Source organism: Bos indicus x Bos taurus, chromosome 22 (genome assembly GCF_003369695.1).
Source record: "Bos indicus x Bos taurus breed Angus x Brahman F1 hybrid chromosome 22, Bos_hybrid_MaternalHap_v2.0, whole genome shotgun sequence".
Taxonomy (NCBI): Eukaryota; Metazoa; Chordata; class Mammalia; order Artiodactyla; family Bovidae; genus Bos; species Bos indicus x Bos taurus.
In genome coordinates this window covers 10,579,226-10,605,073 of record NC_040097.1, presented here as the reverse complement: position 1 = coordinate 10,605,073, position 25,848 = coordinate 10,579,226, and the positions used below count along the sequence as shown (strand labels likewise).

The 25,848-nt window shown below is 57.6% G+C and overlaps 1 protein-coding gene across 4 annotated transcripts in view; it reads right to left on the bottom strand.

Annotated features, from left to right (window-relative positions):
- The window catches only part of SEMA3F (semaphorin 3F), a 37,754-nt gene extending 27,321 nt beyond the window's left edge, over nt 1–10,433 (bottom strand). Inside the window, exons 1-2 of one of the 4 annotated variants that reach the window (XM_027522541.1) lie at nt 10,289–10,433; nt 6,286–6,439 (exon numbers count right to left, since the gene is read on the bottom strand). The gene's annotated coding sequence lies outside the window, so the exon portion shown is untranslated. Of the gene's footprint in view, nt 1–952; nt 1,464–6,285; nt 6,440–10,288 lie in introns of those variants that run through there. The other 3 variants (XM_027522542.1, XM_027522540.1, XM_027522543.1) reach the window with 3 other exon arrangements.
- Between the last annotated feature and the right edge of the window lie 15,415 nt (nt 10,434–25,848).

Here is a 25,848-nt window from a genome sequence, read left to right as displayed (position 1 = left end):
AGACAGTCTGGATGAACTGATGAGGACAAGAACCCCCAATCTCCAGAGCTGACACATTAGCGCTTTAGGTTCACACCCCACCTCCCCCGGGTGTTCATGGGCTGGTGTTCATAACACAGTTATCTCAAGAATCAGAAGTTATTTATCCAGGCAGGCCTGCAGCCCTAGCTCCAGCCGAGCCCTCCTGGGCCACCTTGACACTCTCTGGTCCCACCTGCTCTAGGCAAGTCCACCAAGCTCCTACTGTCCCCTGCCCACTCCACCACTTGGGCCCCAGCCTGACCAGATTGGGGTGGAGGGGGGGCTTGACTGCAGGCTCTCCCAGCTCACTTACTACCCACATACAGCAGGGCCCCTAATCCAAGCAAAATGCCCTGCTGGAAGGCAGACACGGACTAGCAGCTAGGGGTCGGGGGGCTGGCACAGGGCTGGGAGAAAAGCCTTGGGGCTGGCTGTCCTGCCCCGGCTGATCTTGGAGACCCTCCACGAGGGGGCTGCCAGGGTAGCGCTTCCCTTCCAGCAGACGATCCCCAGATTCCGACACTGAGACAGGGCAGGGGTACCTACTAGGGAAGAGAGCTGCCTGAGGCATTAGTGGGAGAGCTCAGCCAGGGGAAGGGGCATCAGGTCTCCAGCTACAGCAACAAGGAGGCGTATGGGAGCACCCCCCCACCCAGAACCTCTCGGAGAAAAAGTTGCTTTGCACACTGGTGACCCCGCAGGCCACATCCTTCACACATCTCCACGTCGCTTCGATGTTGAGGGTCCCGGCAGCCCTGACAGGTACAGCGCCCACTCTAGTCCTGTCGTCCTCGCGTCCGCGGGAAGAGCCCTGCCTCTCCGAGCCCCGCGCCCCTGACACTTCCGCAGAGTTGCAGTGCCGCGGGTCCCAAAGGGATCGCGGGGTGGCCCGGCCGCCTGCCCGCTCCCTCCCGGTTCCCGCCGCACTCACCTCTTCCACGGCGGCGGGGCCTGGGCTCCCGAGTGGCGGCGGCGGCGGCAGCAGAGCGGCTCCCGGTTGGGCCGGTCCGCGCTAGCGGCCCCCCGGGGCCATGGCCCTGCCCGCGCCCTCTCGCTGCTGTGCCTGATCCGGGGTCGGCGCCGCGGCCCCGGCTTAACGGGGTCTGCTGGCTTTGGGCGCGTCAGCAGTCGAGGCCCCGGACCCCATCCCGGGCCATGGGAAGGCTCAGGGGCGCTCGGGGCCGCCTCCCCCCGGGTGGGCTGCGGGCGCCCCCTGGCCGGCGCGCCGAGGGCGCATTCCCCGGCGCGGGGCGCGGGCGACAGCGCGCGCTCGGCTTCGGGGCGCTGCGCTCGGTTTGGCCCACAGGCACTGTGCTCGCCTGGTCTCTGGAGTGGGGCCGGGCGGCCGCGCTGGGTTGCGCCCGGGGCTCACCGGGCCGCGGCCGTTCGCTCGCTGGCTCGCTCTCTCTGGTCTCGCGGCCGCCGGCGGGACGGGGCGCTCGGAGCCGAGCGGGGAGCGCCGGCAATTGGCCGCCCGTGGGCGACATTTGCATAGTGCGGCCCCGCCCCGCCCGCCCCGCCCGGCCCCACCCCCAGGGCGGGACCCGCCCGGCCGCCGTCCCGCCCCCGCTCCACCTGTCCGCAGGGTGGGCTCGGTGATCCCAGGCGGTGGGGCAGCCCGCGCCCGGTAAGGCTAACCTGCACCCCGCGCCCCCGCCCTGGCTTCGCGGGCGGCGCCCCCGCCCCGCCCCGGCTTTGTCTCTCCGTGGATACACCGCGCACACCGCTCCTGGTGTTTACCCGGGCACTCAACTCCCTGGCGGGAAGGGCAGGCGCGCCAGAGAGCAAGAGGCTGCGCTCACCTGCGCACCCCCTGCCGTGTCCGTCCTTCCCACTCGCTGCCCGCCACGCCTGGCCTCGCGTGAGCCCCGCAGCTTAGGACCCAGGACTGCCCGGGCCGCTCAGCAGGTGGCAGTGCAGCCCCTGGGACGGCTGACACTGCAGGACCTGTCCTCCGCCTCCAGCCCAGGCCAGGTCAGCCCTACAGCTCCATCCAACAGCTCTAGGGCTCCCTGTGATCTCCCCAGCAGCCAGCCCTATTTCAAGCCAGTAGCTCCACGGACCCACCCCTTATATTTCCACATCCCAGAGAAGCCAGCTAGGGGTTCCTGAAAGCGACATTTGCTTTCAAGTGGATTCCTGAGGGCTGCAGACTTTAGGGCTCTGCAACTGAGCTTTGGGCCCACCTTGATGCCAGGAAGGGACCTTCCACCCAACCTAACGCGATGGCCAAGGCCATGGCCTCACCAGCCAGGACCACAGACTCAGCCCTGCCCCATGCACTTTGCCAAGGTCCCAATGGGCATGGGCCTCTTTGTCCTCTCCCTTGTCCTTCTTCTCCTATTCCCTCCCCTTTCTCCTCTCTTTTCTATTCTTTCTTTTCCCCTCCTTTCCCCGCTCCTTGTGTGTGTTTAGTCCTGTCCCACTCTTTGTGACCCCGTGGACTGTAGCCCATAGCCCGCCAGGTTCCTCTGTCCATGAGATTGTCCAGGCAAGAATACTGGAGTAGGTTGCCTTTCCCTTCTCCAGGGGATCTTCTTGACCCAGGGATAGAACCCAGGTCTACCCGCATTGCAGGCAGATAGATTCTTCACCATCTGAGCCACCAGGGAAGCCGTTTTCCCCTCCTTCCTCTCCCCCTATTTTTCCTTGTCTGCTTCCTCCTCACTCTCTTCGCCTTTCTCTCTTCCTCCTCTCCTTTCTCTTCCTGGCTAACCCCCCACTCAAGACATCTCTCACTCTGACCTATTGGCTGGTTGACTGCAAATGTAGGTTGTTAGGTATGTTAGGGATCCTGCTGAGGGTCTCCTGACTCAGACTTACACTTGGACTGCTGGTTCGCATGCTCCAAGCGGAGGCTGGCCACTGGATGTGAGCAAACACCAGCCTGCAGATACAGTGGCTGGAGTGACAGCGCCTGTGCATCTCTCACCGTCATGCCTCATTTAAAAACACCGTGTCAATCATTCCTCCTCATTTCCCCCTTCTCTGTATGAGGGTCACCCTTGAGGTCACTGCCACTGCACCACCATTACCAGTGCAGCCTATGCCACCATCATTGCTGAGGGTTTCCAAAGCCATCACTTCCACCACCACCCCGGAGCTCCCTGGCCACCTCTGTCACCACTACCAGCATGATCATCATCCTGGTCATTAAAGCAGACCTGTGGGGACTTGGCAAAAACGACTCCAGGGTGCTGGGTTGGGAAGGAAAGAGACTCAGCTGATTTATCCATGGAACACCTCTCAGACACACACACAGGCCTCTCAGCACACGGAGGCCTTTGGTGGCAGTGGTGTCGGAGGAAGGGGACAGCAGAAGAGAAAAGAGTTGGAGCTAGGCTTGGCTACACATAGTGGAATGATGCCAGTTCTCTTGTAATCACTGTGAGAAGGTTGAATAATAGAAATCAAAACAATTATAGTTGCAGCAGTGAATCTATACTGCACCCTTGCCCTGTTGTGTATCATGCTGGGATGAGCACTTTGTATCACTATATATGTTATTATATATATAATATGTATTATTGGGAGGAACATTGTAGCCTACGGTGATTTTATCTCCAATTTCAGGGGACTCCTTGAAACCAGCCTGATGCCCGACCAGGAAGCCCTGCATGCCATTCACAATCCCACTGAGAAGCAAGTCCTGCTGCCCCATTGTACAGCTGAGGAAGAGGAGACTGGGAGAAGCGGAGTGAGGCCTGTAACCACCAGCTGTGGTGTGAGAAAAGCAGCATTTTCCGGAGCTACAGGAAGGCTCCAGGAGGAAAGGGCCAGGCCACGGGGCCCACATGGAGCCAAGGGCCTGCAGACCAGTGCTGCGGGGGCTGGCAATGAGTGCTAGAGCCATACGTGGCACTTAGAGAGTTCAATAAATCTTTATTGAATGAATAAGAGGGCAAATCCCTGTAACACCAGATCCAAGAGGGAACATGAGCCAAGAGGCCAGGAGCCAACTCCCTGCCTGCTACCCAGCTCCTCTGGACTGGCTGCCCCAACCCGACACTCTCACAGCCACCCTGAGTCCTTCTGTCTTTCTGTCTCAGTGCTACTCAGCTGTGCCAGCTCTACCTGAGAGCCACCCAGGATGCCCCGTGGGGCCACCTGAACAGAGGCCAGGTCAGGCTGACCCTTGCCTGGGCTCTGTCCCTCCTTCCTCTGTGGACACCCAGACCCCAGGCATGCCCAGTCCCTATGGCCCATACTAGTGCCGCTCTGGACATGCAAGGTGGTAGGAAGTTCAGAGATGGTTAAGCCAGGTCTGGTTCCCCACCTTGACCGATTCTCTGGGGTTCCCATCCTGGAGCAGTGCCCTCTCCCTTCCTACATGAGGACAGGCCCTTGGGGTGACATCCTGGCTGTTCAGCCTTGGGCTCAGCTTCCCAGAGCTCCTGAGGTCTCACAGAGCCTGATAGTGAGGGCTACAAATGAGAAAGAATTGGCCCCCTTTATCCCAGTCGCCACCCATGGGGATAGTGCTGGTAACAGGCAGGAGAGCTTTGAAGGTCTCCCCCAGACACCCCCAGCCTTCAGCCTGGCCCAGACTTTGTTTCTGGCAGTGCTCATGCCTGTTTAGTTTCCTTCTTGCTCTTCCAGGCTGTGCTGTTGGGGGCTGAAGTGCAGCCCTAGGCCTCCTGCTGCCTGTCTAACCTCTGTCTACACTATTTGCCTCTATCTGGCCTCCACTGTGGGTAAACTTGAGAAAACTTGCCCTCTTGGTCTCTGCATCTGGAAGGCTGGACAAGGCAGGCCTGGGCCTCAGGGACCGGCCGTGCCCCCTCCACGAAGGTGGCCCACTAAACCATCACTCTCTCCTCTGCCTGTGTCTCCGGGGAACCTGTTTCCCGGGCCTAGCCGGCTGAGCAAGCCTTGGCCCGCCCAGCCCTAGCGTTGCTGGCTCAGGTTTCCCCACTTTCTGGTTTTCTCATCTCCTCTGCCCCAGGCGCTGCCTGCTTTCTGGCCCAGCCCCCACCCGCCCGGAACTGGATCCCAGAGAGGGGGAGTGATGGAAAGGGGGCCCCCAGGAGGGGGTGCAAGGCCGTGCTTGCTGCACCGGGAAGGGGGCGGGCGGTGAGGAGTCACCCACGCCTGGCTCAGCCTTCTGCCCAGCCTGCCCCAGGGGCTGGCTCCGAGCCGATCAAAAGCTGGAACGACCCACCTCCCTGGCTGCTCCCCAAAGCTGCCTCTAGGCCTTTTCTGCTGTTGTCCCCTCTGCTAGGAATGCTCTTCAGTACCAGTGTAAGCCCTGTGTTTCCTCTAGCCCAGAGCCTGTGGCCACCTCCATCACCCTCCACACACTGTCCCTTTCTGCACAAGGGGCCAGGCTCCCTTCTTGAGGCAGCTTCATCCTCCCCTTCCATTCTGGAGCCCTGCAGGCCTCCCAGGCCTCTTTGAAGAGTTCTGCCCTCGCTCTCATCTCTGGGTCTTCGCACATGCTGATCCCCTGTGCTGGAAGCCTTTCCTATTTCCTCCTAGATCCTGTAGGCCTCTGGGAAGACACGACCTCCCAGGAAGCCAGTCCTAATGTTTGGGTCAGAAGGTTTTTTAGACCCTAGGGGTCCTGCAAGTCCATCCAGAGACCGAGACACCCAGGTCTCTCTGTGTTCTGGCTGGGCCCCACACAGACTCATCAGCCGCTGCTTCTCGTGTGCATTCAGAGTGAACAAAAGAGGGAGTCATGGGATCTGAGTTGCCCATACTCATCTCATCCCATGTTTGTATTACTCTGTGTGTGTGTGTTTGTATATTGAGGGAGGTGGGGGTCGGGTGAGCCTAAGCTTGACTGGCTGCCAAGTGACCCATGACCATCAGCCAGCCTGAGCATATCCTGTTTAGATAGAGGCCAGACAGCCATCCCTTACCCACTCGGGCCTGCCCAGCCCTTGCTGGGGAGCCCAGGTCTTGGGCCTAGAGCTCAATCCTTATCTGCTCCAGAAAAGAATCTTTACTAAGAACTGACATGGAAATTCTGCATTTCCCCTGCCCCCATGGTGCAGGCCTTTTTTCTGGGTGGCTGGGCCCAGGATCATTTATGGTTGGGCAGCCCCCACCACTGGGTAGAGGTGGGGGCTGCGGAGTGTGGCTCAAAAGACCTTGTATCTGGAGCCACTCCTTGGTTTTGCTCAGCTCAGTTGAGACAGTCCTATCCTCCCAGCTGCTCAGGCCAAAAAGTCTTCGAATCAGCCTGGACTCTCACATCTCCATCTAGACCTTTCAACTTCACCTTTAAAATATACAAAATGTCAGGTGACCACTTCCTACCTTCTCCCTGGCCGCCAGCTCCGCAGTCATCGCCTCTGCAGCCACCACCTCCGCGGCCAATCTCGTTTCTCGCCTGACAGGGACAGGAGCCTGCTTTCTGGGCTCCCTGCTTCTGCTCTTGCCTCCTGCTAACCAGCCAGGATTCGGAGAAGCCCTGTTAAAATGGAAGTCAGGGCCTGTCTCTCTTTTGACCAAAGTTCTCAATGGCTCCTACTTCCTTGAGAGTCAAAGCCAAGTCCTTGCAGTGGCTGTCTCCCCAGCCCCCCTCCTCATCTGACTCACGTCCTCCTGCTCTTGGCTACAGCCTCCTCTCTCTCTTCCTCTCACACCAGGCACACTTCAATGACTGTTCCCTTAACCAACAAAGGTCCGTCTAGTCAGAGCTATGGCTTTTCCAGTAGTCATGTATGGATATGAGAGTTGGACTATAAAGAAAGCTGAGTGCTGAAGAATAGATGCTCTTGAACTGTGGTGTTGAAGAAGACTCTTGAGAGTCCCTTGGACTGCAAGGTGATCCAACCAGTCCATCCTAAAGGAAATCAGTCCTGAATATTCACTGGAAGGACAGATGCTGAAGCTGAAACTCCAATACTTTGTCCACCTGATGCAAAAAACTGACTTAATGGAAAAGACCCTGATGCTGGGAGATTGAAGACGAGAGGAGAAGGGGATGACAGAAGATGAGATGGTTGGATGGCATCACCGATGCGATGGACATGAGTTTGAGTAAACTCCGGGAGTTGGTGATGGACGGGGGAAGACTAGTGTGCTGCGATTCATGGGGTTGCAAAGAGTTGGACACGACTAAGCGACTGAACTGACTTAACCTGAATGATCTTCCTGCAGGCATCCCCCTGCCAGCCCCTTACCTCCTTCAGATTTTTGTTCAGATAGTCCCTGTCACAAGTAGTATCTGTCACCACCACCCCAATGCGCTTGACTTTGCCTTCCCTTCCTCTCTTTTTCTCCTCCTTTGCTTCTTTTTTTTTTTTGCTTATTGTTTATTGTCCATTTCTCTACCCCTGGTAGACTATCAGCATCAAGAGGGCAGGAACTGTTCTATTTGCTTTTTCCCCAGCACCCAGAACACAGACTGGGATATAGCATCCTCACGGAATGAGAGAAGGGCTCTGCCCAGGGCCCCTCTGCACTCTGGCCAGGGGCTGGGTGCTGCTTCCTACCCTGATCTTTGGGCCTCTGCTCCCACTCCCTGGAGCTGTGGACAGGGCAGGGATGGATGCCCATGTGCTGCTTCTTCCTCCACGGAAGAGAGAGCCTGAGGAGAGAATGTCTCCAGCTACGGCCCCAGAGACTCAAGGTCAACTTTGCCTTGGCTTTAAAGACAGGGAAAATCTAGTTGTGAGTGCCCCCCCACCTCCCCCGGCCAGGGGCAGGCATAGTCCTTCAGGCAGAGGTGTGTCTCAGAGCTAGGGGAGACCAGGGCAGGCCCCCAACCAAGCGAAGTCCGCTGGGCTCTGATCCTGTGGGTTTCTGGCTGCCTCCCAGGCCCACATCTGCGGCACACACCCCCTTCCCTGTGTCTGTGTGGCCACAGTCCTGGGGGAGGGGGGCCCAGGGAGGGTCCTGCAGCCAGGCCTGCAAGCCGAGATCTGGACTTACTTAGTTCCAAATGACTGGGGAATGTCCCTTCCGTGACAGCCGCGGCATGGCCTCCCCTGGTCCCTCGTTGCCAGCAGGGAAATGGGGCCCAGATAAGGCAACCCCCCGAAGTGGGAGGGGCTGGTGGGCAGACCCTGGGCACCCTGCCATCCTGGTCCTCCTCCCTTAGCCTGGATTCAATACGAGGCCACTGTCCTTAGCCTCAGACCAGAGATCTAAGGCCAGAGTATCCCATCTGGGTCTCCATCCCTCAGGAGCCAGGAAATGGAGGATCTTGGCCAGTGCCATCGCCTATTCTAGGCTGTAAGGCATCTGGGGCACAGCAGCATTGGGACTGGCCAAGGAGGAAGGCTCCATGCAGAGAATCTCCCCATTACAGCTCATGGCCTCTTGCCTTAGAGGAGTGTCAGGTAGCAGGGCGGATGCCAGGCAGTGGGGAGCTGGGACTGCCCTGGCCAACCTAGTGCCTGCTAAGCACTCCATCCAGAATGATGAACCTCCCTGCTCCGCGTGTGGTTGGCAGGGCAGTGAAGCCAAGCCTACGCCCCCTGCCCTGGGACAGGGTGCCATCCTGCCCTGTGAGGGTTTAATTTCCGAACATAACTGGGTGGAGTGGACCCCTTGGCCTTACCTGGCCTCTGAACCTGCATCCAGGAATCAGGGGCTCCACTTGTGCTATCTGTGGAGTCTTAGAAAGGATGAGGGCCTCTGGCTTACATTGGTCAGAACATCACTGTGCACCCATTTCACAGAAAGGAATACCGAGTCCTTGAGGAGCAGGAGCCTGGGCAACCTTGTCTGGGGATTCCAAACTAGGGTCCCCTTGAATGTTGGGGTGTAGCCTCTGATTGAGGAATGACTAGGACTGGCCTGAGGGTAATGAGGGCAGTAGAGTCTGATTTAAGATTTTACAGGATTCCTCTGGCTTCTGGGGGCCAGAAAGGGAGTGGTGAGCATCAAGCGAGAGGACAGGCACCTGGGTAGATCACTAGGAGAGCTGCTGGGGATGCTCAGCTCAGCCAGGGTCCCCTCACTTTTCCCTTTTGTGTATGAGATCTGACCCAGACTTTTGGAATGGGGAAAGTAGCTTCCTTCCTAGCCTTATACACCTCCACATGTGGCCTGGCTGGCCGGGCTCCCTGCCCCGCTCCCCTGAGACAGTGGTTTAAGCTTTAATCCGAGGACAAGTTTCAGCAAAGCTCATGTTTGCCGCGGAAGGAGCAGGGACCAACCTAGATGGAGGGATAAGGTGGGAGGGGGATTTGGAGGGAGGGAAGGGGCAGGGCCTGCCTAGGGAGAGATCAGAAATCCACACTCCACCCTCTGGCCGGCCTGCCTCCCGCACCTCCGGACTATTCCTGCCACTTAGAGCGATGCATTCAGGTGTCCACAGCCTGTCTGAACACCTACTGTGTGCTGCATCTACATCAGTCACACCCACTCAGCTCACAGGGAAGGGTCTCTGGGCCCAAGCTGTACTCTTCAGGCAGCAGTCCTGGTCAGGTCCTGATTCCCCAGGATGCTGGTCAGGAGCACAGAGGAGCATTTCCTCCTCAAAAGGAAGTCGCTGCCCTCCCTTTCCCCTTCCCAGTTGCTGGTCTCCTCACAGTCCCTGGGGGAAAACTGGGGCCCCCAGCTTGCCCGACCCCTTGTCCTCTCTTGAAGTACCCACAATTCCTGTCCTTGAGCCCAAGCTGCCCCGACTTCTCTTCGCCCCATTCCTCATTGCAGCCCTTCCGCTCCCCCAACCATAAGGCAGCCTTCTCCCCACTCCTCTCTGTGCACCCAGCCCCTGCCTGCGGGAGAGGAGGCACGCAGAGAGCTGGGTGGCTGGAACAAGGAAGAAATTCCAGCACACATTCTGCAGGCAGAGCCAGCCACGTGGGTAGGGCTGATCTGTAGTTCCCAGATTCAAATACTGTCTCCCCAAAAAGGCCCCCCAACTGCCCAGCTAGTCGCTGTCCCCTGAATTCTTAGAAGACAACCTCTCTACCTTGTGTCTTGGTCAAATGTCACATATGCATTCTGCAGGTATCACGAGTGTCCTGCCTCAAATTCCATGAAATTCCAAAAACCAAAACTTGAATTTTCCACTCATCTTCAACTATTCACATAGCACTTACATTATATTTGGGCTTCCCTGGTGGCTCAGACAGTACAGAATCTGTCTACAATGCAGGAGACAGAGGTTCAGTCCCTGGGTTGGGAAGATTCCCTGGAGAAGGGAATGGCCATCCACTCCAGTATTCTTGCCTGGAGAATCCCACGGACAGAGGAGCCTGGCGGTCTCCAGTCCATGGGGTCACAAAGAGTCGGACACAACTGAATGACTAACCAACTGCCAGGCCATGGAGGCTAATGTCTCCACACATCTCATACTCACTCTGGACCACGAACTTCAGACGGTCTGGTGGAGTCTCCTCTGAGCTGAGGGTGCAGTTCTGGGAGGATGGACAAAATGGGTCAGACTGGGCTTCCCTGGTGGTACAGTGGATAAGAATCTGCCCGCCAATGCAGGAGACTCAAGTTCGATTCCTGATCCTGGAAGATCTCACATGCCAAGGAGCAGCTAAGCCTGTGAGCCGTGATGACTGAAACTGTGCTCTGTAACAAGAGAAGCCACCGTAATGAGAAGTCCACACATGGCAACTAGAGTAGCCCCAGCTTGCCACAACTAGAGAAAAGCCCATGCAGCAACGAAGACCCAGCACAGCCAAAAAGTGGGTCAGACTGCCACTGAGCCCCTGCCCATTGGGTAAGTAAGCTCCCAAATCCCAGCTTCCCATGCTGATTCTCCACCCGAGTGTGGGCTGAAGTTTTAACAAAATTGTCCCCAAGGAGTGGTGGTGGTAGTTTAGTCACTAAACTACTCTTGCGACCCCATGAACTATAGCCTGCCAGGCTCCTCTGTCCATGGGATTTTCCAGGCAAGAATACTGGAGTGGGTTGTCATTTCCTATTCCAGGAGATCTTCCCGACCCAGGGATTGAACCTGGATCTCCTGCATTGCAAGCAGAATCTTTACCTACTGAGCAACAAAATTGTCCCCAAGGAGTGGTAGGCTAGGGTTATAGGCTTGGGGTTGAGAAAAAGGGGCCACCTCAGGAGACCCTAAAGGCACAGAGTTTGGAGGATCAAGTTCCTGCAGGGCCCAGGCCTGCCCTGGACCCTACACCTTGGAGAGGCCCCCTGAGGGCTGGGAGATGGGTCTCAAAATAGGAAATGAGAAACACGAGTCTCACAGAAGTGTGGAGACTGGTGTGCAGCCTGGGTGGTGGCAGAGGCTGTGCAGCTCTGGTCTTGCTCTCCGAGCAGCCACCGGGGCTCCCGTGGACGTGGGAACACGGGCAGGCGCAGCCAGGGACACTGAGCTCTTTGATCTCACCGGGCCTCACTCTGCCTACCCAACCATCAGGGCCAGCAAGGCTGGGGCTGCAGTACGAGTGCACGCAAGTGTGGGAAGGTCTCCTTGGGACCCCATCAAGGACCCTCTGACTCCAAGCCTAGCTGCCTGAGGGTCTTACCCACCCGTGGCCCACGTACATTCTTTTGCTTATTCTCTGGAGACCAGTTTCCTCATCTGGAAAATGAGAGCTAGTCTCTCATCTCAGGGTGCTGGGAGGATGAAAGGAGCCACTACGAGCGGGTTGCTGGGAGCAGCATCTGGTATGTAGGGCATTCTCTGCCTATGTCACCTTTGCTATGACTCACTGCTTCTCTCCAGTGGATGCCAGAGAGACCCAGGGGCATGAGGGCTTACCTGAACTCCTCTGCCATGGGCTGGAGCCCCAGGAGAGAGTGGGGACCCTTTTCAGCCAGCAGAAGGGACTCCATATCCAGCCACTGCCTCAGCTCCTCAGACAGCCAGGACCTACAGGGCGGCACACAGGATTGCCCCACTGGAGCCTCTACCAGCAAAGGCAAACACACCGTCCTCCCAGGTAGAGGCCTGCATGCCGGCTGTCAAGGGAATGCGGTGATAGCACAGGAGGGACTCCCAGGTCACACACCTGCTTCCCTCTAGGCCAGCCCCACTCTGGCCCTGACTGCAATGTCCAGCCCACAGTTTCTGCAAACCTCTATGACTCAGGAGCTCTCGGGGTCAGCAAGGTGACGAGGCCCCAGATCAGCTTGGAGCTTGGCCAGGGGATATCCAAGCGGGTGTGTATACGCGGAGGGCTGAGAGAGTGACTCAGGAATGGCCACACAGAGGAAGTGACAGTGTCACTGGGCCTTAAAGAACCAGAGATCTCCCAGCTTGAAGGATGAAGGAACAACTTGGGCAAGAGGCTGGAGGCATGACCTGTCAAGGTGTCCTGGAGGCCAGATCACCGGGCTGTCTCGAGCAGAATCAGTGTCGGAGTCTACTAGAGATGCGTGTTGGCGCAGGGGATAGGAGAAGTGGCAGAGGAGCTTCATTTTGACCCTTGCAAGAGCCAGGAAGGCCCTCGCTGAGCTCAGCAGAGGCAGAGTAAGGGCAGATGTGGACCGGGAACAATCCCTGGGGAGCTGTCAATCAGAGGAAGAGGCCCAGTGACAGGACACCAGGCAGCCCAGACAGCTGGTGAGCTAGTCAGAGGGGAAGCAGAGGTGCAGGGAACCAGGTCAGCCCTTCACAAGGAGCTGGGGTGGGGGGCTCCTGTTGACCTCCAGCCTGCAGGCCTTTCTGCCCCTGAGCATAGTCTATTGGTAGATTTGTGTTAGCTTTGCTGGAGAGACAGGCTGCCTTCTCTGGAGAAGATGCTGTTTTCATTACTCATGGGCAGCTGGGAGGCTTGGAGACGTGTGGGAGGGCAAAGGTCACAGGTGGGTCTCTATTGTATCTTCTACACACCTGGCTGCCATTCAAGGACACCCCAAGATGACCCCTGGGCTTGGGCAGGACCCACCTGTTTCCAAGGAGGTCTGGGCTACTCCTCAGAAACCTCGCCCCACTTACGTTTCTTCACACGCGGTGAGACTGCAGCCCAGAGGAAGAGTGCCTCACACAAGCGGCTCTGTGGTGTTCATCGGCCTTCCTCCCAGGCCCCCATAAATGAGAATTCCTAGCAGAGAGTGGGCTCAGACTGGCTTCCAGAGCTCTCAGAGCCTCTCTATCCTCCTTGCTCTCTCCCCTCACCGGGGCCGCAAGCTTAGCAGAACCTCCCTATCCAGGGCACTGCTCCTGGAGGGCTCCAGGCTGTCTGCTTTTCCCTGAAAATACCTGCCACCCTCCCCCGGCCTGCATCTTGTGGGCGCCCCTGCCTGACCACCACTCTGCCAGCCCTGCCTGGGGACTCTGATGGGTCGTGGCTCCTCCAAGGACTTCTTGAGAAAGTAAATGCCTGAACCAGGGCAAGGAGGGATGGGGAGGGGTGGGGAGAGAGGCCCAGGTGGGGCTGCAGGGCAGGGACCACAGAAAGACACCCAGCCTCAGTCTCCCCAGGGGTTGCCTGGGGTGCTGGGTGGCAGGCCAGGCTTTTGGCTGCCCTGCCCCCACCAGCTGTGGGGCTGCCGGCAGCTCAGAGGCCCCTTTGTCCCTTATCTTCTCTGCCTCCTAGGTGGCAGTATCCAGATAAACATCCCATTTGGGGCTGAAATTCCAGCCCGGCTGCCCACTTCCCCACCTGGGGGTCTGAGACCTGCCAGCTGCACACCTTCCCCAGGACCCCCTCCCCCATCTGCACACTGGGACTTGCACCCCGCACCATTCAGCCAAGCAGAGTCATGACTCACACACACACACTCACTCTGTGGGCCACTTTGAGGCCCCTCCCCTTCTCCCATTTCCACCCCGCATAGCTGGAGTGGGGAGGTGTGCGAAGGAGCCCCAGACCTGAAACTGAAGAGCTGACCCTTGTGTGATCCCCCAAAGACACCCCCAGGCAACCCCAAGACACAGGCACATCCCTGAGCTTCTTGGACCACCCCTCTCAGTGACTCAGTCTCCATCTCCCAGCCCCGCTCAGCTTCTCTTCTTCCCTGTCTCCCCCCTCCCCCCTCATTAAGCCTCCTAAACCCGGCAGCTCCCTGAAGCAGGAAATTGCATTCTGCCAAGATTAAATGGACTTGAACGCCCTGCCTCTGCCCGAGAGGGAGGGGAGCTGAAAGGAGCCAAGTTTGCTGGGGGTGGGGGCCCTAGGTTGGGGAGGGGGATCCCAAAGTTGGGGGGGCTCTTTCAGGACGGGATGGGGGCTGCCTGAAGGGCAGAGGGGAGACGACAGGGACTGCAGGAAGGCAGGGGGTCAGGGTGCTGGCCTCTTCTTCTGGCTGCAGTGGGAACCAGACGCCGCAGAGAGAGGAAGCCACTCTGTGGGGGTGGGGGTGCGTTCCCATTAGGTAGGGGAAGGGGTGGGTAATAGAGAAGGGGGCAGGGGGAGGGGGCGGGAGGAATGGTGAGTGGGAGGTGAGAGGGGATGCCTGTCAGGTTGAGATCCGACCTACAGGAAATGGAAAATGAACCTTGGGGGATGCACGCACTGCTTTTTGAAGTACCCAGAAGGAGGGGCTGGCACATCTCCCCCCACACACACCCCCCACCCTCCACCCCCGGCCCAAGATCTCATAGCAAGGATAGGCAGGTCGGTTAGGGACCCCTGTGTGCCCTCAGGTCCCTGGGGAGCCCGGTGTGCAGTCCTACAGGCACCCAGGACCCCAGAGCCCCTGGCCCTGCACTATCTGGAAGTCTCCCATCTGGAGACAGAGAGCACTGACAGACCTTCCCAGGAAAGATGCTAGAAGGTCCATATGCCCCCTACCCCCAGTCCTAGGCAGCAGGCGAAGTGGGGGCTGAAGCCTTGTGAGGGGTGCCAGGCAGGAGCATCCAGATACTGTGTCCCCAGCAGCCCCACAGCCTGTAGATGGGGCTTGTGGGAGGGGCCATGCCGGTCCCCTCTTTCCCCAGGTAGGCAGGAGCAGGGACAGTTGGACTACGGGTGGGCCTCCCATGGGCAGCTCCCACTAGGGGCCCAGTCCAGCTCTGAGTCTGGGTCAGGCCTTCAGAGCTGGATCGGGCCATGCGGGCTGGAGGAGCAGGAAGAACTGCTGGTCTAAGCTGGCTCAGGCATTATTCCTGGGACCACCCATCCCACAGTCATGACCATGGGCAGCAATGTTTACTGAGCACCCACTGTGTGCCAGCCTGTGCTTGGCACTGGGGCAGTGGTGGACACTAAGAAGGACAGCCCAGCTTGACTGGTGTAGTGGTGGGCAAAGGATGGCCACGGGCAGGGTCTTCCTGGAGCGCAGCAGAGGCCATTCATGTGCCAGGAAGAGAAGACAGGTTGTCTGAGGAGGGCCTGGGAGGGCTTCAGCCCGGCTGATCGTGGGCAGGCAGCAGTTAGCCATGGGGCTGAGGGGTGGGAGGTCCATGTGGTCATCAAGCAGGACTGATGGGACAAAGGCAGCTGCAGGACTCTCGTGAGCTCCAGGGTGGGGCTGGGGGCCCTGCCTCCCCACCACCACCACCTCTAGCCCTGCCCTACTCAGGGCTGTTTATTCAGATGCTGGTGCCCATTTCAGGCAACCTGAGCTGGGCAGATGGTTTCCTAGGAAGGACTCTGGCTCCTGGCTCCAGTCTGGCGGCTGGTGAAAAATGGGCTTCACCTGTCCAGATGTGGGGCAACTGACCCCATGTCCCTGGGAGGTGGGGCAGGTGTCTGCCTGGCTAGTGCATCGGGGTGGGGGGTCACCCTGGCAGGCCCTGGGAAAGACAAACCAGTCTCTGGGAAGGGAGTGCCTGCTGGGAAAGAACCAAATAAGGCTGAAGGTATAAGTAACCCCACAGTCTGCTCCCCAGTGTTCCTGGCCAGAACGTCCCTGGTCACTTCCTGGTTGGGTTCTCTGTCTCCGGTCAGATGCGTGGAGCCAGTTTCCTGGGAGATCTGAATTGGCCTGTCCTTCAGGTCAGTGAGAGCCAGTGACCCGAGGCCCTGCCACTGCCTGAGGCTGACTTCGTGTCCCCAGGCTATCCGTTGTTGTGAACAAGAGGTGCCCCTTGCAGTCCCCCAGCAACCTCCCCAGAGACCTGTCTCAGGGAAAGCCAATCAAGACCGCTCCAGCTCTGAGGGGGTTATTCCTAGGTCCTGACATGCCTCCCCTCCCAGTCAGGGCTGCAGTTTCAGGACCACGGGACCTGGCCAGCTCAGCAGCCCGGGGACCTCTCCTCAAAGAAGATGGCCTAGTCCCACCTCCTGGGGATCCCCAGTCTCCTGTGTCCCTCATCACAGGTCCAGCCACTCTGGGGGGTCAGCACTGTCCCCCCTGCCCGCAGGACTGTGAGCTCTGGGAGGATGGAGACCACATCCATCTCAGTCACACTTGGTCCCCAGGTCCTGGGAGCCCTGGGTAACAGCTCAACCAGTTAGCTACAAGGTACAGCTGCATTTCCAACGCTTTAAGGCAAACTCATTCAATTGCCTCACACACAGACCAGCCCCGTGGTGGGCCCCTCTCTTTTATGGGCCCCAATGTGGTGGTGGTAGGGTGGGGTATAGACATTAGGCAGGTATGGTTTCTGCCTGTTCAGAGCTTGGAATCTTCCTGGAAGACAGGCCTGGGACTGAGGAAATAGGTGCCACGACCCTGGGTCCCCAAAGAAACCCAGAGAAGCCCGAGGTGAATGGGCTGTCAGAGCATTAGGAGACCAGGAGGGCTATGAGGTTGGGGCTCAGGGGTGCCTCCTGTAGGGGCTCCGTGGAAAGCACTGTCATCAGGTGGGTGGGTTGGGAGGGCTTCTCAGCTTCTAATCTCTAGCCTGCTCAGCCAGCAGTAGGGACCTGCCTCAATGACACTCGGTGCCCCTCACACTGCCAGCTCTGACCTGCTCCCTGCCCCCATGGCTGGATCGCCTAAACAGCTGACAGGACAATTCATATCCTCAGCAATCACCCCTTAGCAACCACCCCTATACCCCTATACTCAGACAGCCTTAGCTCCATGCAAAGGGAACTGAACTCCACTCCCCTACCAGAAGGCCTATTCAACTACCCTTTCCTGTTGACCAGGCCTGCCAAGCCTGGCCTGGGCTGAAAGCCCTGCCCTGGCCTTCTGAGTAAATGTCCCCATCCCAGTACCCTTCCCCTACAACACTGTACCCTGGGTTAGCACTGGCCCTGCTCCCAGCTCCCAAGGCTGTGCAGATGGTGAGCTGTGGAATTTCAGACAGGTCTGCTGTCTCTGAACCTTTGGGGTCTCCTGCTCTAGAGCAGGGATGCTCACCCCGACAGCTTGCAGGTGGCTGGCAGGAAACGAAGATGGGGCTGGTATATCCCACAGGCTATAAATAGTTGCTGGCATTTCCTCAGCTTCTCTTTCAAATACCCCCTGGGGAGTCAGGCTTCTAGGCCCAGATTCCTGGTTCTAAAGCCCCAGGGACCCCTTTCCACTGAGGCAGGGCAATTTGGGGCCTTTTGATGTTCAGGCATCACGCTGGTCCAGGCATACGATCTCTGGAGCGAGAGGCCTGGTTCCTGCCTGATGTGAGTACACAGGATATGGGGGACAGGGCGCTGCCTCTGACCCTAGAGATGGTGCCTAGAAACTAGGCCATCAGGTATCCTGGGTGGGGTGGTTTCTATTCCCATGCCACTGACACCCATCTTGCCCTGCTGGTCCCCCTCTCACCCACACTCCTCCTCTGAGTCAAGATGGGGGCTCCAGTGCTGCACCAGCCTGCCAGGGCCAGCAGACTTTCTTGGAGGGTCTGAACAGTCCTCTAGCTGATGCCAAGCCCCCAGTTTGCACTGAGTGAGGCTTGCCAGACGCCTGCTGCTCACAAGAGAAATCTCAGGCAGCCCTGCTCCTTAGTACTTTAGCTGCAGGCTCTCAAGTGTGGAGGCCTTGGTAGAAGTGTAGTGTGGTTCAGTATCAGTTCCCTGATACCAGGAAGCTCTTCAGAAGCCTAGGAGCCACAGACGGCTGGGGGAGAGAGGGGTCTGGCCCTGCCTGGGTGTCATAACCTTAGGGGTGAGGGGTCACAGGCTGTAGAGAGGAGATGCTCCACCTGGGACATTCTCATTCTCACCTAGGGCTTGGGCTGGGGTTCTCTCCTCCCCAGCCTAGCCTGGGGCTTCCCTGATCTGGGTGCCTGGGAAGGATAGGGACTGACAGAAAAGTGGGCAGGTGGTGATGGGCTGGCCATAACACCACTCTATCTTGTTCCTGGGGTTCTCTGTGGCCTCCCCAAGGTTGGCCTGCCCATCTATGACCTCTGAAGGGCTGTTACTATATAGTCTCAACTCTTGGGCTCAAGGAACAGGTAAGATGGAAGTGACTTCTCTTTGGCCTTGGCCCCCATCTGCTGGCCCTGCAGTGCTTGGCTTTGGCACTCCACATCCATCCTGGGGAAGGAGGGCCCCTCTACCCAAATGACTGATGGGGTGGGAGCACAGCCATAGGGAGAGCACAGGGGAGGCGGGGAGGGCGGCCTTGTTGCAGGACTCTCCCCATCTTCTGCCTTGAAAGCTTTTCTCTGGGGGAGGCATCACCTGTGGGGTATGGATCTGCTATAGAGACAAGTCAAAGTGTAAAGGAATTACATGAACATGAGGCATGATGGGGTACTGCATGGGGCTTGGGGCCCCATCATTCTCTAGACCCAGGCTACTCTGCTCAGAGGGGCAACCACCTGTCTGTCCTGGATGGTTGGCTCCTCTTCTCCCAGTCAGGAGGCAGGTGGGGCGAGGAGGGGATGCTGGGCCTCAAGAATTTACAATGACCAGACTAATGAAGTGGGGTCCTGAGCAGAGAGGACACTAGTGGGAGCGGAAGGGCAGGGACTGGACAGTGTCTGCATCCCTCTCCCTCGATCCTTCTCAGATGCCCTCTGCCCAAATCCAGCCAGCACAGGGTTCCCTAAGCTAAGCTCCTTAATACCAGGACACAGTATAAACAACATCTGTGCCCTACTGTCCTGGGGTCTGTGTCCAGTGCCTTGATATCCTCACATGAGCCCTGGAGACATGGAGGGGAGGTCTGGGAGGGTCCCTACTGACTCTCTCTGCTCCTGCAAAGCCACACAGGCTGTACTCTCAACCAGGCCTCCCAAGTGTGCTGGCCTCTGCCTGCCCAGCCATGCAAAGCCATCACCTTTCCCCTGTGGACCTGGATCTGGACAGGGAACGGGGAAGAGGCTGCCCTCTTCTCTGGGGTCTAGGGTGCATGAAGGAGTCGGGGATGGATGGGGCCCAAGTCTTCCCACCGGCCCCTCTGGTCTTCTAGCCCCTCCCTTCTAAGATTCAGAAAAGAAAAGAGAAGAATGAGGTGTCTGAGGATGAGGATTGAGGGGTGGAAATTACCTCAACTGAATTTTAAAAACCCCTGGCTTGTTGCCATGGTAACAGAAAGGTGCATCCCATTGCCATGGCAACAGGCAAACACCGAGGTTTGCTGCTGGGATTGGGGATTTGGGAGGTGGCCGGAGGGGGTGGGTGGAGGAGGCTGAGCCTAGGCAGGAGCACTTTTTGTGTTGGGGTGGGGGGTTGCTATACAGCCTGGGATCACCTACCCCCACACTTCCAGGAGGCCAGGCTGGGTGCTTCTCCTGGTAGTGGGATCAGAGGAGAAAATACCGCCAGGAATAATCCCCTAACCTCTACAACCCACTCCCTTCTCAAGTATCTCTGACCCGTAGGAGACCCGAGTGGGATTCTGAGCCTGCTTAACTGAGCTCTTAATTGGGCACAACCTGGACTTAGAGACCATCCAAGTTGGCCCGTTAAGGAGAGGAAGTCTGGGGGTTACTGTCAGTCACTGGTCCCCAAGAAAGAAAAGTGTATGGCCAAGAATTAGTTCCATGAGGTCTGGAGGACAATTATGTAACATACCCTGAGGACAGATGAACATACCTGGAGGGCTGCTACATACACCTGGAAGATGACAACACTTACCTGGAGGTTGGTTTCTCAAGGCGACAGTCCTTTCCTCCAAGAGCCTCCAGCCTCCAGGACTCCAGACCTATCAACAGAAACTTGCGTTAGTGTCAGGGTTCAGGGAGGGACAGAAAGTCTCCTCTGAGGACACTCTCAGGAACCCCAGGACAGCCTGGCAACCAGAAGCACAAGTCCCATTTGATAGGTCTTGGTGTGGGCTCAGGACTGACCTGTGCAGCCACTGGGTCCCAAATGACTGTCACACTACAGGCTCCACGCAAGAGACTGGACATTCAGGTTCATTGGCCCTATGGCCTGACATCCTACCATCAGAGTTGGTCTCTGGGGTTCCCAGTGATGCCAGAAGATGCTTGTTAGACACACCTGGGAGCATCTTGGCTCCTGGAGTCTCAGGCTTTTCCATTAATGCATTAGTGTAGCCAAGTTCAGAGATTATATGAGCTGCCTGTGGCCTTGGAGACCTGGCTCTGTGTGTGTGTCTGTGTGTGCAGGACAGTCAGCAAAGAAGGTGGGGGTGTCTACCCTCCCAGTCTCAGCCTCAAGCAGGCTTGTCACACTCTGGATTTCCAGACCCACTTCCAGAATTCCCTTCTGCCAAAAGCATGGCACAAGAGTTCTGAGGAAACACTGGAGCATCAATGAGGCTGTGTAGCCCCAGGCGACTACCAGGGGTGGGTGGAAAGAAGAGTGAATCCGTCTAGGGGAAAAGCACCTCTCAGGCAGGTAAGAGATGCCTCCTGACTCTGGAGAAGCCAGAACCCAAGGCACTGTGATGACTCCTGCCCTTCCTCACTGCTGCCTTGGCCTGGTCTTCCAGGAGTCTGGGTACTTCTGGGTCAAAGAGAGGCATTCCTTTCCTCACTCCCCCAGCACAACTGCCCATCTCACAGGTGGGAAAGCTGAACCCAGAAGGGTCCTACCTCTGCTGAAGCTGCTCCACCCAGCCCTCAGAGGGGAGATCCAGCCCAGGGTCCTGCCTTCCCACCAGCCCAGTTGGCCCAGGTTAAGGAATTCTGAGGTCTGGACACCGGATGTTAAACACAAAACCCTCCAGAAGGTTTCAGGAGCCCTTAGCAGCCCATATCCGCCCTGCTCAGTCAGACTGCGGGTAGGAAGTGCCTGGCTGGGGTCAGATGGGGAGATTACCATTCAGTCTTGAGAAACCTATATGTAGGTCAGGAAGCAACAGTTAGAACTGGACATGCAACAACAGACTGGTTCCAAATAGGAAAAGGAGTACGTCAAGGCTGTATACTGTCACCCTGCTTATTTAACTTATATGCAGAGTACATCATGAGAAACGCTGGGCTGGAAGAAGCACAAGCTGGAATCAAGATTGCCGGGAGAAATATCAATAACCTCATATATGCAGATGACACCACTCTTATGGCAGAAAGTGAAGAGAAACTAAAAAGCCTCTTGATGAAAGTGAAAGAAGAGAGTGAAAAAGTTGGCTTAAAGCTCAATATTCAGAAAACTAAGATCATGGCATCCGGTCCCATCACTTCATGGCAAATAGATGGGGAAACAGTGGAAACAGTGTCAGACTTTATTTTTTTGGGCTCCAAAATCATTGCAGATGGTGATTGCAGCCAGGAAATTAAAAGACGCTTACTCCTTGGAAGGAAAGTTATGACCAACCTAGATAGCATATTCAAAAGCAGAGACATTACTTTGCCAACAAAGTTCTGTCTAGTCTAGGCTATGGTTTTCCCAGTGGTCATGTATGGATGTGAGAGTTGGACTGTGAAGAAAGCTGAGCGCTGAAGAATTGATGCTTTTGAACTGTGGTGTGGGAGAAGACTCTTGAGAGTCCCTTGGACTGCAAGGAGATCCAACCAGTCCATTCTGAAGGAGATCAGTCCTGGGTGTTCATTGGAAGGACTGATGCTGAAGCTGAAACTCCAATACTTTGGCCACCTCATGCAAAGAGTTGACTCATTGGAAAAGACCCTGATGCTGGGAAGGATCGAAGGCAGGAGGAGAAGGGGACGACAGAGGATGAGATGGCTGGATGGCATCACTGACTCGATGGACGTGAGTCTGGGTGAACTCCGGGAGTTGGTGTTGACAGGGAGGCCTGGCGTGCTGCGATTCATGGGGTTGCAAAGTCGGACACGACTGAGCGACTGAACTGAACTGACTGAGAAAGCGGCTCAAACCACTACAGCAGGAGTCATGACTGGTGGGGAGAGGGTGCAGACCCTGAGCCATGAGAGGGGCGGCAGCTGGGGTGCACTCAGGCTGCACCTCTCACTTACATTGGGCACACACATGGAAACTACAGGGGCAATGGAGCTGGCCGGTGGGGACACTGGGACCTCTTGCCACCACACATTTTTCTCAAGGTGGCCATCTTCTCTTCAGAGCAGGGACCCTCCAGCTTCCCCGAGACTGGCGGGCCCCAGCCTGCTTCAGTCTCCATCCCCCTCCTGGTCCCCAATTCTGGTGCAGTCCCTGTGGCCCCAGGCCAGTATTTGATGCCCTGGAGTCACATGCGAAAGGCCAGTCCCTGCTGGTTCATCTGGGTTTCTGGCTTTTGTCTCAGAGAACTCAGCAGGGCACCCTGCTCCCAGGAAGAAGATCTGGGGCCCCACTAGGCAGGAGCCATAGAATGCAGGTGGTAGGGTAGGGGCTCCTTCCCCAGGCTTCCTGAGGCGGCCCCCACCCCCTCATCACCAGCCAGGAGCCCAGCTTGGCTGCCTTGCTGGGTTTACACCCTGTAGCCAGGTCTGGAATCCATGGTGACCCCTTGGATCACCTGGGCCCCATCTCTTTAGCCAGGAATGCCCAGAGTCTCATTGGACTTAGCCATTAATGGCACTCATTCATTCCCTCTTCAATTTCAGGGCTTCTTTGAATTACTGAGCTCAGAACTGCCCCTAAGTATGGCTTTAACCCCACCCTGGCTATAGCAGATATCCATGCTGCTGCAGGAAGTAAATGGGACCCAAGTACCGGCGTTTATCCTTCTCCCATCCCCATACAAGACCTGCCAGGGTTGGGGAGAATGACCTTGGCCAGCGTGGCACCTTGGAGGAAGCTCCCTTAGGCACCCAGGGCTTCAGGGGCACCTGCCACCTCATTAGTGTATGGAGCCCAAGAGGCCTGTCCCCACCCAGAACCAGAGACCTAGCTTGGCCCCCAGACACTCAAGTCCTGAGGTTTTGACCCTGTCTCTCCCTCTAGCTCCCAGGACAAAGGTTTGGGCTAGGACCTGACAGATCCTACTTATCTTGTCATAAATATTTATCAGGCTCTAGGGGCTAGAGCCTGCAGCTGACTCTGAGCTGGGGGTGTGGGGGTGGGGGCAGATGCTTTAGAACGATCTCAAAGCCCTTTCCTAATGAGGGTGCTGCGAGGGGAGAGTGCCACCTGGGCCTTGGGCTCCTCGGGGAGGGGGGTGGACAGATGGACAGCGGGACAGAGTCAGAGAGAGCCTGGGGGGACTTAGGTATGCTCCAGCAACCAGACCTCCCCATGCACCCCAGGAATGTGGGGGAGGAGGATTCAGAAGAAGCCAAGGGTACCAGAGACATGGCAGCCTCCTCCCTGGACTGTCCTCTGACAGACAGAATATCATTGAGAGCAGCACTCCCCACACACATCAGGCCCCCAGATATGCCCCCACCCTGAATGGTACTCCATATTCTCCACCCTCCAGAGCTGTGCTCTCCACACATTCAGGAGCCCCCTCGCACCATCACCCATCATGGGCCTGCTTTCCCCACCAAGCAGGACTCCTGACCACAGCTGCTAGAAACCCCTCCGATGAGCAGAGCAGACTCCCCATCCCAGGGGTCCTGCCAGCGCCTCAATTCCAGCTCTCCCGTGAGCCACAGAGGCCCCCTGCCTCCCTCATTGGCATGCTGGTGGGGCCCACAGGTGGAATCAAAGCCCTTTGCTCAGCGCTGAGCTGCACAGCAGGGAGCGGGAGCCTTTGTCTCCCCAGCCCTGGGGGAGTAGGGGAGATGGGGCAGAGAGGGTACATTTTGGGGCCCACAGCCACCTCCTTACTGCCACAGGCAGGCACAGCTGCAGATAAGGGGGGCAGCCTGAGCCAGTGAGCACCCCCAGTAGATAATGAGAGACTGGGGGGAAGGGACAGCCTCAGGCACAGCCCTGGGGGGGAAGGCTGCCTCCCAAAGCCCAGAGCGCTCATTAGTGGGAAGCCTGGGAGGGGAGACAGCTAAGTGGGTCAGTCCCCCTCCCCCAGCCTGCCTGACAGGTGTGGGTGGGAGGGAAGACTGTCAGTCTATTGTCCCCCACTGAAGCCAGTCCCACTCCTAGAGGAGACCCCTTTCCCGTCAACCCCCTCCCCGAGTCCCCTGCCCCTCCAACCCACCCTCCAGAGCCCCCTTTCCCTCTCCAAGACCCCCTCTGTGGCCTTCTCCCGTTCCAGAGCCCCTCCCACTCTCTGCGCTGCCCTCCCCCCCAGGTGCTGGCCCCTCAGTCAGCCTCCCCAAGGCATCCTCCAGACTGAGCCACACCTGGGAGAAATTGAAATCTTAGACTCTTCCTCTACCCCCGCCAATGAAGCAGACATCCCTGTCCGGGCCACGAAAGGCAGTAAAACACGGCTCTACTGGGGCCCAGCGGCGGGCTGAGGACTATGCCAGAACAAGTATCCAGATTTTTGGGGAGGGAGCCAGGCGGGGCTCGCTGTGGGCTCCAGGCCAGGGCTTTGCTGCCCCCCTACCCCTACAGTTGATCCTCTCTAGGTGCCTACCCTGGGATCTCCAGCTTCCCTCTTTGCCCCCCACCCCCAAATTATGAAGATAATTGTCCTATCACAGAAGTAAGGTGGGTGGAAGAAGGATGGGGGGGGAGTGGAGCACCACAGAGGCAGGGTCTTCTCCTGGCTGGGTGGGGAGGTTCAAAGAGACAGGGTCTGTTGCCTGGATCCTCCCTCCCAACTCAGGACAGAGCCAGGGGAACACAGGAAGGGCAGCCCGGCTGGCAGCTGCCACCCCTCCTCACCCCCTCCCCCTCCAGTCTTTGGCTGGGCCCCTCCCTGATCAAGGACTTTCTAGGGCTCCCCATTTCCTGTCAAGGCCACCTTTCTCAGGCTCTGAGAAACTTTTGGACCGGAACTTCTGGTCTCGGGGCAGAAGGTAGAGCATGTATGGTGCTCTGCCACTTTTGATGGTGCAGGCACACAGTTCTGGAAAGGGTTGAGTGTCCTGGTTCCGCCAAGCCCCACCCCAGCCTGAGGCCCGGGGGGGTCACTATACAGTCATGAATCTCTATCTGGCTACACAAGGGTTAATCTCAGGGTGCCGCCTCCCCCACAGCCTCCCCCCCACCACGTGTGCACAAATTCCAGGAACGCTTTCCATTAAGGACGCTGAGCAGATTTCATTTACATTAATAAGAACCAGAAAAATCTGTGAGAGGGGAGGACAGCGGTGTGTGGTTGCTGCTCACGTGTGTATCTGAGTCTGGTACAGCCTGCGGGGCTCAGGCTGGGGCTCCTAGACTTAGAGGAGAGGCCCAGCCAAGCCAGTGCCGGGGTGCGCACTCCTAGAGGAGAAGCCATCCAGTCCTAGGAGATCCCAGTCTGAGAAAGGAGGCAGAGCCCAGCTGATTCTGAGCACTACTAGCCCAGGGTCTCCATGTCTGTGTCTGCGGGGACTGAAGAACCCAGTATTGGGTGGGATAGGACACCAACCCGCGGAGATGGCCAAGGGCAGGGATAGGAGCCCTGTGCTTCCAAGAGCTGTAGATGAACCGTATCAACCAGGGTTTGCCGGCAGCCCATTTCTCAGCCTCAGTCCGCAGTCTGTCTGAGAAGGCGGCTCCGTCTGTCCTCTCCCCGCTAAGCGCGGCTGTGGCTAACAGGAAGGTTTTGAGCTTTGAGCCAGTATTTCAGGAGCACCGTGTCCCCTTCCACAGCCTCCTCTCCCGCTGCAGCTCTGCATTTCAACCCTTGGGTAGACCCAGGACTCTGGATTCATTAAGCTCAGAAGCCTGTTTCGAGAGGAAACCCCAAGATCCACCTACCCCAGAAGGGGACGCCTGAAAGACTGCGCGAGAGCGGTGCGTGCGTGCGTCCGGCTTGCCGTGCGTGTGC